Genomic DNA, 12,080 nt, shown 5'->3' with positions numbered 1-12,080 from the left:
CCTTAGTTTGTCCTTGACTTGCTTTTGGAAAGAAGGCACAAAATCTAGAAATGGCTTTTCTTGCCTGTTTTACATTACTCTAGTTTAGAATATTTTGTTGAAACATTTCATTTAACAGGAAGCCTCTCCTTGTCCCCTGAGGGCATTTCTGATGCATTGATATACATGCTAAAGAAAGATTTGTGTTCTATATGGACCAGAGCTTCAAAAATAGTAGCAGCTCTGCAGTACAAAAGGTGCACTGCTCTTAGGGAATGTTCTGCAATCAATCTGATGATTTCTGTGACCTTTTTCAATGAGATGAGGAAGATCATAAGACCAATGCATTGCCCTCTCAGTCGCCAGCCTCAGAGCTGTTGATGTCTCAGTGAAAGCTGTAGCTGTACATACTTCCCTTGCAGCAGTGGCTATCTGACACAAAAGACGACTTTGAAGACAGAGCCAGGCCAGCCACAGAGTGCCAAATCAGCAAAGGGCTGGATAAAAGTTTTAGACTGATAGCTGTGTTCTGATAATTACACATTATTAAAATATTTCCTGAATTTATCATTAGAAAAATCAAGTCTAAAAGTAAAGATTCCTGTGTGCGGTTGTCCATAATTTTAAAAGGTGACATAAAACCCCCAGCAATCATTGATTACACATTGAGAGTGAAAGCTGTTTAATGTCTTACTCAGAGGAACAGCTAAGACATCTGGGCTGTTTTCTAAGCTCTGCCACAGATTTTTTGCATCTCCTGGGGCTATCTACTTAAACTGCGGAAAACTGTCCAGCAGCTGCAGCCTGCAGCATGCTTTGGAGCCCTGGACATTCAGTCACTCCGACTGGGGATCCAGCTTGGACACACTAGGGCTCTCTTCTGGCCTTCAGGGGAAGAGAAGATTTCATCCACCCACAGAGCTTGGAGCAAAAGCAAAGAAATCCTCCAGGACATGGAAGTGTGCCTTAGTTTCTCCAGTACTGACCTCCTTTAAGAAAAAAAAGGACAGAGCGGAGGAAAGATGGCAAAGCAATATCAGAAAAAAGATACAAAGTAAGAAATATGGGAAAACCTCCAGCCCCACTAGGTCCTAAAGTACTTAAAGTCTTCACATCACAATGACTGTAAAAATGCAAAGAATTATGGTCTCCATATACACAAGGTGCTGCTATGTCCTTGTGAATTATGCTAAAGGAAGAATCCATTGGCTGAAACAGGTCAACCAATGCTACACAGCAGGTTGCCTATTTAGGGAGCTGAAAAATATAATACACCTCAGAAACTGTCTTTCATTCATTTGCTTGATTGAACAGTGCCCTCAAAACCTGTACAGAGATCTGGGTAACATGTCTTACATTCTGACATTTCCAAACTTTAAACTGACAGAGAGCAGAAATGCCACTGGAAAAAGAAGCATCAACATCATCAGAAGAGAGATGAATACAAGCAATTAGGCCTTCACCCTGACACATTTCCCCAGGGAAACAGGCTCAGCAAAGTCAGAAATGTTGCTTGAGTGGGGTCCAAGACCCCAGTGCAGAAAGCATTTAAGCAGCTGCATTTGATTTGAACAAGACTTGACCAGATACTTGAACGCAGTTTGATGAACTGAGGCTTGATGAATGATTGCAGAATCAGACCTTTACATCATTCAGTTCAAAGCTGCTTTTAAAGACTCTTCACTTCCATGTTTATAATGCTCTCTTCTAGAAACATCACTATTCAATATAAACCTTGCTTTTTTTTCTTTATGGTGGCATTAACTCCTGAAATTAAGTTAATTAGTTGCTAATTTTCACTCTGTAAAAATGTGTTGACACAAGGAGTATAATAAACAGTGGTTGGGTCAATAAATAGTGAATCATTTACCTGACCCCAAGCCATTATTATAATTAGCTTCCTCTGACACATTACAGTGTGTTCTTCGATCTACCACTCACTGAACATCCAAAAGGACATCCACTTAACAACACCAGTTCACAGTCCTTGGCATACTGGAAGAAGTGCTTTCTATCCCTAAAAAAGCATATCAGAATGCCGTGTTGAGTCTTTCTAAGGCTTTAAGCACTCTGGGAATGTCTGTTCTTTCAAGTTTTTCCTGGTTTGCCATTTTTTAAGCCATCAATTTACAGGAGAGTTGGACATTCAATATTCTGTCAGAGCAAATAAAAACCTTCAGCACCTCAAGAGGAACAACAGCAGCAAATATCCAGAACTCATACAGAATTGCACACACAGTGGACTCCTACAAGCAACTGTGTATCATGCTTATTGCCCCAAGTCATTCATTTCCTCTTATTTCAATATCTGGCAGTATTAAGAATGAAAAAAAAACACACAAAAAAAAAACCAATTTAAAGAAGATTATCAGCTGTTCTGAGTTTTTGAGTCAAATGCCAGATCTTTCCAGTTTTCACTATAAAATGCAAACAGGTTATTTTTATAATCTGAAGAATTCTGGGTTGGGTTTTTTCTTTTTTTTTTTCAACAAAGGAACACATGATGTCATGGACAAACAAATATTGTGTTAGTTAGTTTCTAATAACGGACACATTTTTTAAAGTAAGGATAACAGGAAAAAAACAAGATAAAAGGAAAAAAGATGAAGTTAGTGTTGAATGAATTAATAGCAGGCAGGTGGCTGGGTGGGTGTCATGGCAGATAAACACTGAGATGAAGCCAAGGTAATTATAATTATAATCTGGCTAGTAATGCTTTCAGCTGAGGGTGTATAAAAACCTCTGTAAGTTAATACTGAGATGATCAGATGAACCTCCTTGCCTGCTTCCACAAAACACGATCTCATATATTCAAACTCACATTTTATGCATTTTTATTTTCTGAGTATTGCAATTAGTATGTTTTAAGAGAGCTGTTCTGTTGTAACTAGAGTTTAAGCAACTTTCCACTGTCCTCATGAAATCCTGGAAAACATGAGTATGTAATCAGCTGAGTCTCTTCTGACATCCACGTTTTGCTGGACAGAATTCACCACTTTATATCATTCTCTTTTGCAGGCTTTCTCTCCCAACTGTGCTATTCACAGGGGTATAAAATGCTCAGGCAAACAGAAGTCAATGGCAGATGTGTCGGCAGCACTTCTTTCTGCAATTTTACTAAATGGATGTAGCCCATAAAAGCAGCCTTAATTAATGGAAACATTTTAAAGGCACTTATAATAAGCCTGGAAAACAACAGTTGCCAAAAGCAAACTTTATTAACAAAGAAGATTTAAAAATTATATTCCTAAAGGTGACAAAGGATTTGTGGTGGTTTGACCCTGGCTGGATGCCAGGTGCCTATGAAAGATGCTTTAGCACTGCCCTCCTCAGCTGGGCAGGGGAAAGAAAGTATAATGAATGGCTCATGGGTCAAGATAAGGGCAGGACAAGATCACTCAGCAGTTACCATCATGGGCAAAACAGACTCCACTTGGGGAAATTAGTTTAATTTATTACAAATCAAACCAGGAAGAAATAGTGACATATCTTAAAACTCTCCTGCCAACACTCCCTCCTTCCCAGGCTCAGCTTCTCCTGATTTCTCTCCCTTATCCATCCCAGCAGTGTATGGGGACAGGAAACAGGGGCTGCAATCTGTTCATCACACACTGTCTCGGCCACTCCTTCCTCCTGAGGGGCAGGACTCCTCACCCTCTTCCCTTGCTCCAGCGAGTGGTCCCCTCCCATAGGAGACAGACCCCACAAACTCCTCCAATGTGAGTTCTTCCCATGGGGTACAGTTCTTCACAAACTGGTCCAGAATGGGTGCCTCCCATGGGGTGCAGTCCTTCAGGAACAGGATGCTCCAATGTGGGTCCCCCTCAGGATCACAAGTCCTGCCAACAAACCTGGTCCAGCGTGGGCTGGTCTCTATAGGGACACAGGTCCCGAGAGTCTGCTCCAGCACAGGCTTCCCATGGGGCCACACCCTCCTTCAGGCATCCCCTTGTTCTCCATGGGTTTTAGGAGGTTCTCTGCCCCACCATGAATCCTCCTTGGGCTCCAGGGGGACAGCCTGCCTCACTCAGCTCTGGCACCTGGAGCACCTCCTGCCCTCCTTCTGCACTGACTTTGGTATATGCTGGGTTCTTCCTCTGACATCTTCTCACTCCTCACTCCAACACCTGTTGCATTCCAGTTTAGTGGGGGGTCTTGCCACTTCTTCACTATGTCATCCCTAAGGCTCCACCACCATCACTGATGGGCTCACCCTTGGCCAGCAGTGGGTCCATCTTGGAGAGGGCTGGCATTGAATCTGTGGGACATGGAGGAAGCTTCTGGGAGCTTCTCACAGAAGCCACCCCTGTAGTCTCCCTCACTACCAAAACCTTGTCATGAAAACCCAATACAAGATTTTATGTATGCAGTACTAAGAAGTTTTTTTTATTCCAGTACCCTAAAAGTCTTACAGGACTCACATTTGGGACATGGTTTGTTTTTTGGAGGTTGAAAGTGAGACAGGACAGCTTTCCTGCTCCTGTGTGACAGAGAGGAAATGCTTTTACTGTTTCTCAAGGGTCTTTGAATATTTAGACATCTGAACCTGAAAGGTGCTGAGTGCTCTCAGCTCTCATTGACTTCAATGTCACCCAGTCCTTCAGTCAGGTTTAATGGGATCTGAGGGAACATCACATTCTGCAGTAGATGTTTGCCCCAAGAGTTAGAGTATCTCCTCTAGTGCACCCCAAGTTCAGAAACACCAAGACCTCAATTTGGATCCAGCAGAGCTCCTAGATATATGCTTAAGTCTGTCCTTAGCCAAAGTCTTCAGCAGGATTTAGCTACATGTCTAAAAATTAGTATGTGTTTAAATATTTTACCTGCTTGAAAAATGGCATACTTTTATTTTCTGTGGAAGATGTGACAATATGTCCTTTTGTTTATATATTAGGTCATAATTAAAAAAAAAAACAAACAAACCATAGGTTAATATATTTTCAGCAGGTAAATAACCTGGGAAAACCCCTTGTTGTTTACTAAAGCCATCATGATTCATTTTTGCTGACATACACTTTGAATTATTTTGTTGTGATAGGGATTCTCATGGAGAATCTGAATAAAACCCATGTTCTTGTTGCATCAAAGGAAATGGCTTTCTTTTGGAAAATGCCCCCTCACACACCATCTGACACTGGCTTTCCAATCAAATATAAAAAGTAAGAGCAAACTGTCCCCACCATCTGTGACAAAGAATCTTTAATTCTTCAAACATGTCTCTTTAAAATGTGGCTACGAGTAATAGCCATAAATTTTGCTGCATTTGTGTATTAGAGTTGTTTTCTTTCATTCCTGATTGAGACAGAATCATTGTATTATTAACCCAGAGAAGTTCTCTGTGCTTTTTAATTCCAGAATAATGAAACTCGTTGGAACTTGGCGGCATTGAGTCTTGCTGACTAATCATTGGCATTGGCTAATGGCAATTTTTAATCAAATCTTATTATTAAATCCGAATATAAAATATTTAGAAAATGCAAGGTTGCAGCTAGAGGTCATTAGTCATGAGCACAAGAAGTAATCAATACAATTATGGTTGCTCAAATTGTGTTGGATGGGCCAGGTGGCCGAGTGTGATAATGCGCTACCCTTTCACCCCTCGTGTCCTGCTTGGATTGCAGATAACGGCAAGTCTGCTGGTTTCCATCTAATCTCCGGAGGATGCTTGAACGTGCACAAAACATTAAAAGGAATTCAACCAAGTGGGCTAAATTCAATTCTTAGTCACAGTGGTGTAAATTTTCAGTTAGTTATTCCAGATTGGCCCTTGCCCCACTGCAAATTTTTTTAGCTGCCTCTTTTTTAAAACTGAGATATTGTGTTGAAGAATAGTGATAGGCTGGAAATGCTTGCTTTAAAATGCTGTCAACAGCCTAACCTACTCTTATTCACTATAGTGCAAGTATGAAGCAATAAAAATAAAGTCATTGCTGATTTATACTGAAGCTAACAAGTGCAGAGCTGGTTGTTAAACAGTTCCTTTCTGTTATGAGAATGTGATATTGAGGTTGCTTTGTTTTGTTTGTCTTAGGAATGTATTTAAGAAAGGATCCTCAGGAAGAAAAGGGGCTAGGAAAGACAAAAAATTTGAAAGTGCAGGTAGCAGGTGGAGCTAGAAGCAATCTGTGAAAAAGCTGCACTTCATCCTAATAAATGAATTTATCTCAATCTGGTGTTACCTCAATGGCACTAGAAAGGTTTATGCTACCTGTGAATCAGGCCCTACTGGCAACTGTTCAAGCAAAAATGTTACCATCCATAAGTATTTACTTTCCAAAATACATGCTTTTATTTATCTCCTTTTAACAAAATGATTGGTTCAACTTCAATGTTAGGCAATTTTTTTAAGGGTTTCACACATGCATCTACCTGGAGAAGGGGTGTTGGTCTCCCACCTCTTTCATCAGAGAACACTGAAAAATGCTTGGTTACCAGCGGAGATTGATGTCGACGGCATAAGAGGAATATTGCCTTCTCTGAGAATTGGAAGATTTCCCTAAATACTTACTTTGGAGTTAATTTTCTTTCACAAAAATGTCATCAGTTTCACTTTGTGTCACTGTATTCCTTGCATTAATCTATATAGCCACCCTCTAATGCAAACAAAAGGAAATTCCAACACTGTAAAAATACTATGTTCACATGAAGATGAGACTTTCTTATGAAAGCCTGACAGGCCAAAACAAGTAAACCATCTTAATTTTTTTTCTTCCTTTTTTGCAAACAGTGAAAATATCTCCTTTTTTATACATAGATTTATCCTGTGTACCTTCATGTATGTATGAATAAGAAATACAAATTCACACAACAAGCTAACTACCAACCATATAGACATAATTGCTTTTGGAAATATTGTACTTGAAGACATTTTCATGTCAGCTGTATGTGTTTGAGTATCATCATAACGTGGTGTTTACACCAGATTAATACCATATGCTGTGTGGGAATTATGTCAGGTTATAAATGGAAATACAGTATAATATCTGAAATTTAGGAGTATGCTAGAATCTGATTTCTGTTAAAGTGCTGCTATTCAAGAAGAACATAAGTTTGAATAACATTACTTTTGATTTATACCAATATAGTGCAGATAGAACCCAATTCCAGCAGTCTTACATTTTGCTGATCAAGTGTTAAAATTATCACCAAAAACTGTTTCTACACACTGCTAGTGGACTCACGACCTCATTTTAGGTGGTCAGGAGTGCTGCCACAGAATCACAGTGAGATCTCAAATCTGATGAGAATAATTTTTCTAGCTTTTCTTCTCCCAAAATGATGCCACTCTCCCATGTCTCCTCTAGGCCTCTTGTGAGTCCTGTCAACACATTTCTGCTCAAAGCTGAAAGCACTTCTTTAATCGGCATTTTACTCACTGCCTAAGAAATTTAACAGTTGTCGAGCAGGTCAGGAAGAGGAATAAAAGTACAGAAAAGTGGGGGAAGATGAAGGATGTTTAGAACACACCAGAAGTGAGTCTAAACAGAAAGCAGTTAAAAACAGATGAGAAAGGCAAATTAGGGAGCACAGCCAGACAACCTAAACCAGTAAAATCTAAGAGAGCTTTCCACTGATTTTAATCAGACCCCCTGGGAATGACAGAGGGGAAAATAATGAAGGATGTTGAGAGAGATGGCATTATTATGATAACAGGGCTTAGCAAAAGGAGAACGGATGAGGACAGAAGGTGAAGGTTTACCAAGAGAGCATCTTCCCACCCTGTTGAAGAAGAGGAGGTGGGCTCCTTCATCAGCTAAGCCGACCAGCTACGGGAGCCAAACTGCCACATTAAGTCAGCATCGTACTCCAGGTCTTGAGTCTCTTCCCCATCAGGCTCATTATCTGCGACACCACCACAGTGCTCAGGCTGCCACGCGGAGCGCCTTCTCACCAAGCAGGGCAGGGCAGGGGCAGAGCAGAGGCAGAGCACAACCAGGTCTCCCATGTGTCTCTGCAGACCTGACCCACCCTTCTTGCATATTCAGGATGTTGAAAATTAGGCAAACACCTGACTCCTTGGCGAGCACCTTAAATTTACACTCAAGTTCTTCTGAACAGACCACATTACTCAGGTCAGCAGACTGGAAAAAAAGGAAAAATATCAAGTAATGCTCTGAGTTTCAACAAGATTACATTATTAAATGTATAATGTTATATGAGAAGGTTTCAGGAAATTACAATATGTGAGATGATCACAAAAAAAACCCCAAAACAAAATGGTGTATTAATCCCGCAAAAAGTAAAATTCAGGTCTAAAGATGATTTTTGGTTTAGAGTGGATAAGCATGCTGTAGTATCACACCTTCTCATGTGAGGACTAAAGTATCTGCTAGGTATTCTATGGAGCATTTTCCTGTGCTGCAGTAAGTTCTCCCATGTATTTTCCATTAAAACATGGTATGTATTCATGTTATTCACTTAAACATTACCTAACTCTCCTAGGCATGACAGATTGCCATTTTGATTAAAAATTTAAGGGTTTGCTGTTGATTTGACCCTGATTCATATACTGAGTAGGATGTGATATCTTTTGTGCTAATCTAGTTCTGAGCAGATTTAAATATACACACACACATATATATATAAACACATGTATATATAAAAAACTGTTGGAGGACTGAATGTAGAAGGAGCACATTAACTCTGTCTTTACACAGGACCTATTAATATGAAAATTATTGTAATATGATTAACAGCTCCTCAACACCAGAGAGTGAGTCTTGAGAGATTATTCTGCAAGATGATGTTTCCCTATCCAAATTTTAACCCTAGGGAAAACTGAAAAAATATGGATTTTGACTTGAACAATAATGAAATGGTAAGTGATATAGCTTTGCTGTCTTATAACGACAGCATTAATTTGAAAGCTGTAGTACTAAACCAGAATAGAGGTGCTCAAGGAGATATGCTTGCTATCTAGGCAACAGTTAATATGATGAAAATGCTATTTAGAAGCAGCTCCATGTTTTTATCATAAATATAACTTTAATTCCTTGAGAGACTGCATAAACTCCCAGTAGAATGTAATAAATGCAACATAATCTAAAAGAGAAGACTGTCATTTATAACCATTCCCAATATAAGTTATGGATCTTTTAAAGTTTAAAACCACTTTCTGTAAGAGAATCTGTCCTATATATTCCATCCTGTATTACTCCCCAGTTTAGAAAAATGACTCAACTGTGATAAAAAGATTCAATTTTTACCTTTTGCTTGCTTTTGAGTTAGCATGGCAGACCTTATCTATTAATTTGCTAGGGAGAATTTCTCTCCAATGATGCTCTTTTCCCCAAAAGTGAAAGTCTTTTAAATTTTAATTTTAGTGTGAGAAGGAAGTACTCCACAAGCAAATGACAGAATGGAACTACATACTGACTGATGTTTTATCACCAGACAGAAAGTGCAGAGCTACTGTGAATGCAATACTCTTACGATTGTCAGAATTTTATATTACTAACATTTATATATGACTGGGCTGAATGAGTAGATTTATTCACTGGTGAGGACATACTATACAGATTTCATATCATGATTACTGAAGCTGAACCTAATTTGACAAGACCATAAACCACAGACATTTTGTCTATGAAAATAGCCTAAATTCAGCCTTTGGAAAACACTATTTTAAAGGTTTTGTGGAGGTCAGCCTAGTGGCCTGAGAACTGTAGGATCAAACCAAGTAATAAACAGAGGATCATAACAAGTTACCCACGGTATACAGTTGGGACCTCAGTCAGAGCTTGTCTTGTCTGGCTTCTTTCTCCAAGACACTCGTTTTTTGTCTTGTCTTTCCCTGGATCATAGTGCAAATATGCTGGCACACACTACACACATCCTTGGACAGAAGAAACTGTAATGAGGCAGGATGAGAAGGAGCAGTGGCCTCTACCTTCTGCAGTACATCACCAAACTTGGTACAGTGTTGCAAAGGGCTGTTCACCTTCAGAAGCCAGTATTCCCAGTGTTTCATCCCAAGAAGCCATTTCACAGTAGTATCTAATGTAAGCTAAAAGTCTGCCATTCATAAAGGGAGTATTTAAGATGCCATTGATAGCTGGTTGGTCTTGCCTGGCTGCATAAAACAGATATTAATTTATTTGTTTTCTCAATTTTCTTACAGAGTGCTGAATGAACTTAAGGTCTAGACATTGTGGGAAGAACAGTTCAGCAGCTGATGTTTCTCATGGAACAGATGTTTGCAACAGGCTGAAGAATGTGATCTTGCTTACAAGCTTTGTAGGCAAGTGTGATGTTACCAAATACTTAGTGGTACGATGGAGTTAAATGAGGATCTCCTGAAGGACGGGGAACATTTAAATCCTTCTAGATAAGGGACAAAAAGAAGTCTTACTTTTCAAGCAGGGATTGGCTCTTCTAGTCCTGCTTAAAGAGAGAGAGAGAAAAAATTGATTTGTAAGCTTCAGACCATGTTTTCTGATGTTTACCTGTGCAGTAAATTATCATTTTGCCATCAAATTGTGCTGTCACAGGTTGAAACAGACTTCCATCTCTGAAGGAGAAAAACTCTAAGGTAAAAAAGTATGGGAAACATATATAAAATGTGTATTCTATTTAGGTTTCCTTAAGCAAATATAAAGTACCTTGAACTGTTCATCAACCAAACCAGCAGTTGCTTTTATTATCACTGAGAATGGGAATATTATGAGTCAAGATTCTCTCTGCTTCCTATACACATAATCATCTATTCTAATGAATTATCTTTTTTTCTATATATTCTACATGCTGCTGTGATAGTCACAGACTTCCATATCACTAAACACAAAAACATTCACCGCCTTCTCCTGAGATAGAACTGACAGGTATTTACTGGGAATCTAAAGGATATTCTCCCCATGCTAGTATTTTCCTTTAAACACACTCTCCTGGTTTAGGGAGCAGGAATTAAGATTGTTTTTTGTTCAGTTTTGGTGTGCACAAAGTCTCAGTTTCTGTGTAGCTTGCAGGATGTTATGGCATCGGCTATGTCAGTGTTGTCTGAGTGCATTCTTAACCCCTGTAGCTCTGAGCAGGTAGAATTCTGTCTGTACCTAAATGAAAAGACTGTATCTGCTATAAATATAAAATCATCATACACACACACATACAGATGGCTTCAAAAGAGTGATGAGACATTTTGTTTTGCCAAATATAGAACCTAACGAAAGAAATCACAGACTCGACTTTTTAGCTCTTGAGACTTTAAATATTTGAACCTCTGAGTTCAGCTTCCTCTTGTGTCTGAGAATATTCAGGGGTTTATTACATTATTTTTTTTCTCCCTTCCCTTACTAAAATCCTACTACATGAATTAATTACGAATAAGAGTCTTGGCACAGATTTCAATTTAAAGAGAAATATTTTTTCGGATAAATTTTTGCCTTGTCTTCAGTGAAGAGACAAGTTTAAATTACAACACGGAACACAATCATTTCATAAGCGTTTGGAGAAAACCCTCGTTTTCTTCTGAAACTCAAAATACTTTTCAAAAACTCAGTCTCATCAAGGCTCTTTCAACATGGCTATTAAAATATAAATGACCATTTTCATTTAGGTTTATGCAAAAAGAATCCATTGTCATTTAAGTCTACTGCCAATTTCTCAGCTGGGATAAATCACCATTATTACAGCTTAGTGGAGTAAAACTGCTGTACATCCAGCTCAGGATCTGGCTCCTGTTTTCTATTAACTCTGATACAGAGTAGCTGGATGAAATCCTGTAGTCTGTGTTTTACAGGTAGTTAGACTACATGCTCTAATGATCTCTCTTCTGCCTTTGAAATCTATGAATCTAATGAAAATTATGTGTGTGTATCAAGGGGAAAACATACCTCTTTACTGCAAAAAATCCTTGTGCCTCATTTCACAAGACATAGAAACCTGGCTATTTCTTAAGCCAGGATTTCTTTTTGCAGTATTGATAATTATATTTCAAACAGTAAGTAGCACATGAAATTAATAAATCTTTTGCTTCCTCGTTTACACCAGTTTCTCATATTGTAACCACACATTAGCTAATCAGCAGGTTGGGGGAAAAGCTGCCAAAAGCAGATCTGGTAATTGGCAGCAGTCAAACAATCATAGCAGGAAACTTTACTCTTCCT

General features: G+C 39.0%; 1 long non-coding RNA gene across 1 annotated transcript in view; it reads right to left on the bottom strand.

Annotated features, from left to right (window-relative positions):
• Positions 1-9,572: 9,572 nt before the first annotated feature.
• LOC139668274 (uncharacterized) overlaps positions 9,573-12,080 on the bottom strand; it is a 70,122-nt gene continuing 67,614 nt past the window's right edge. Inside the window, exon 4 of the long non-coding RNA XR_011697014.1 lies at positions 9,573-10,359. This is a non-coding gene — a long non-coding RNA (uncharacterized lncRNA). The remainder of the gene's footprint in view (positions 10,360-12,080) is intronic.

This window comes from Pithys albifrons, chromosome 2 (genome assembly GCF_047495875.1).
Source record: "Pithys albifrons albifrons isolate INPA30051 chromosome 2, PitAlb_v1, whole genome shotgun sequence".
NCBI lineage: Eukaryota > Metazoa > Chordata > Aves > Passeriformes > Thamnophilidae > Pithys > Pithys albifrons.
This window is presented reverse-complemented; position numbering and strand designations above follow the sequence as displayed.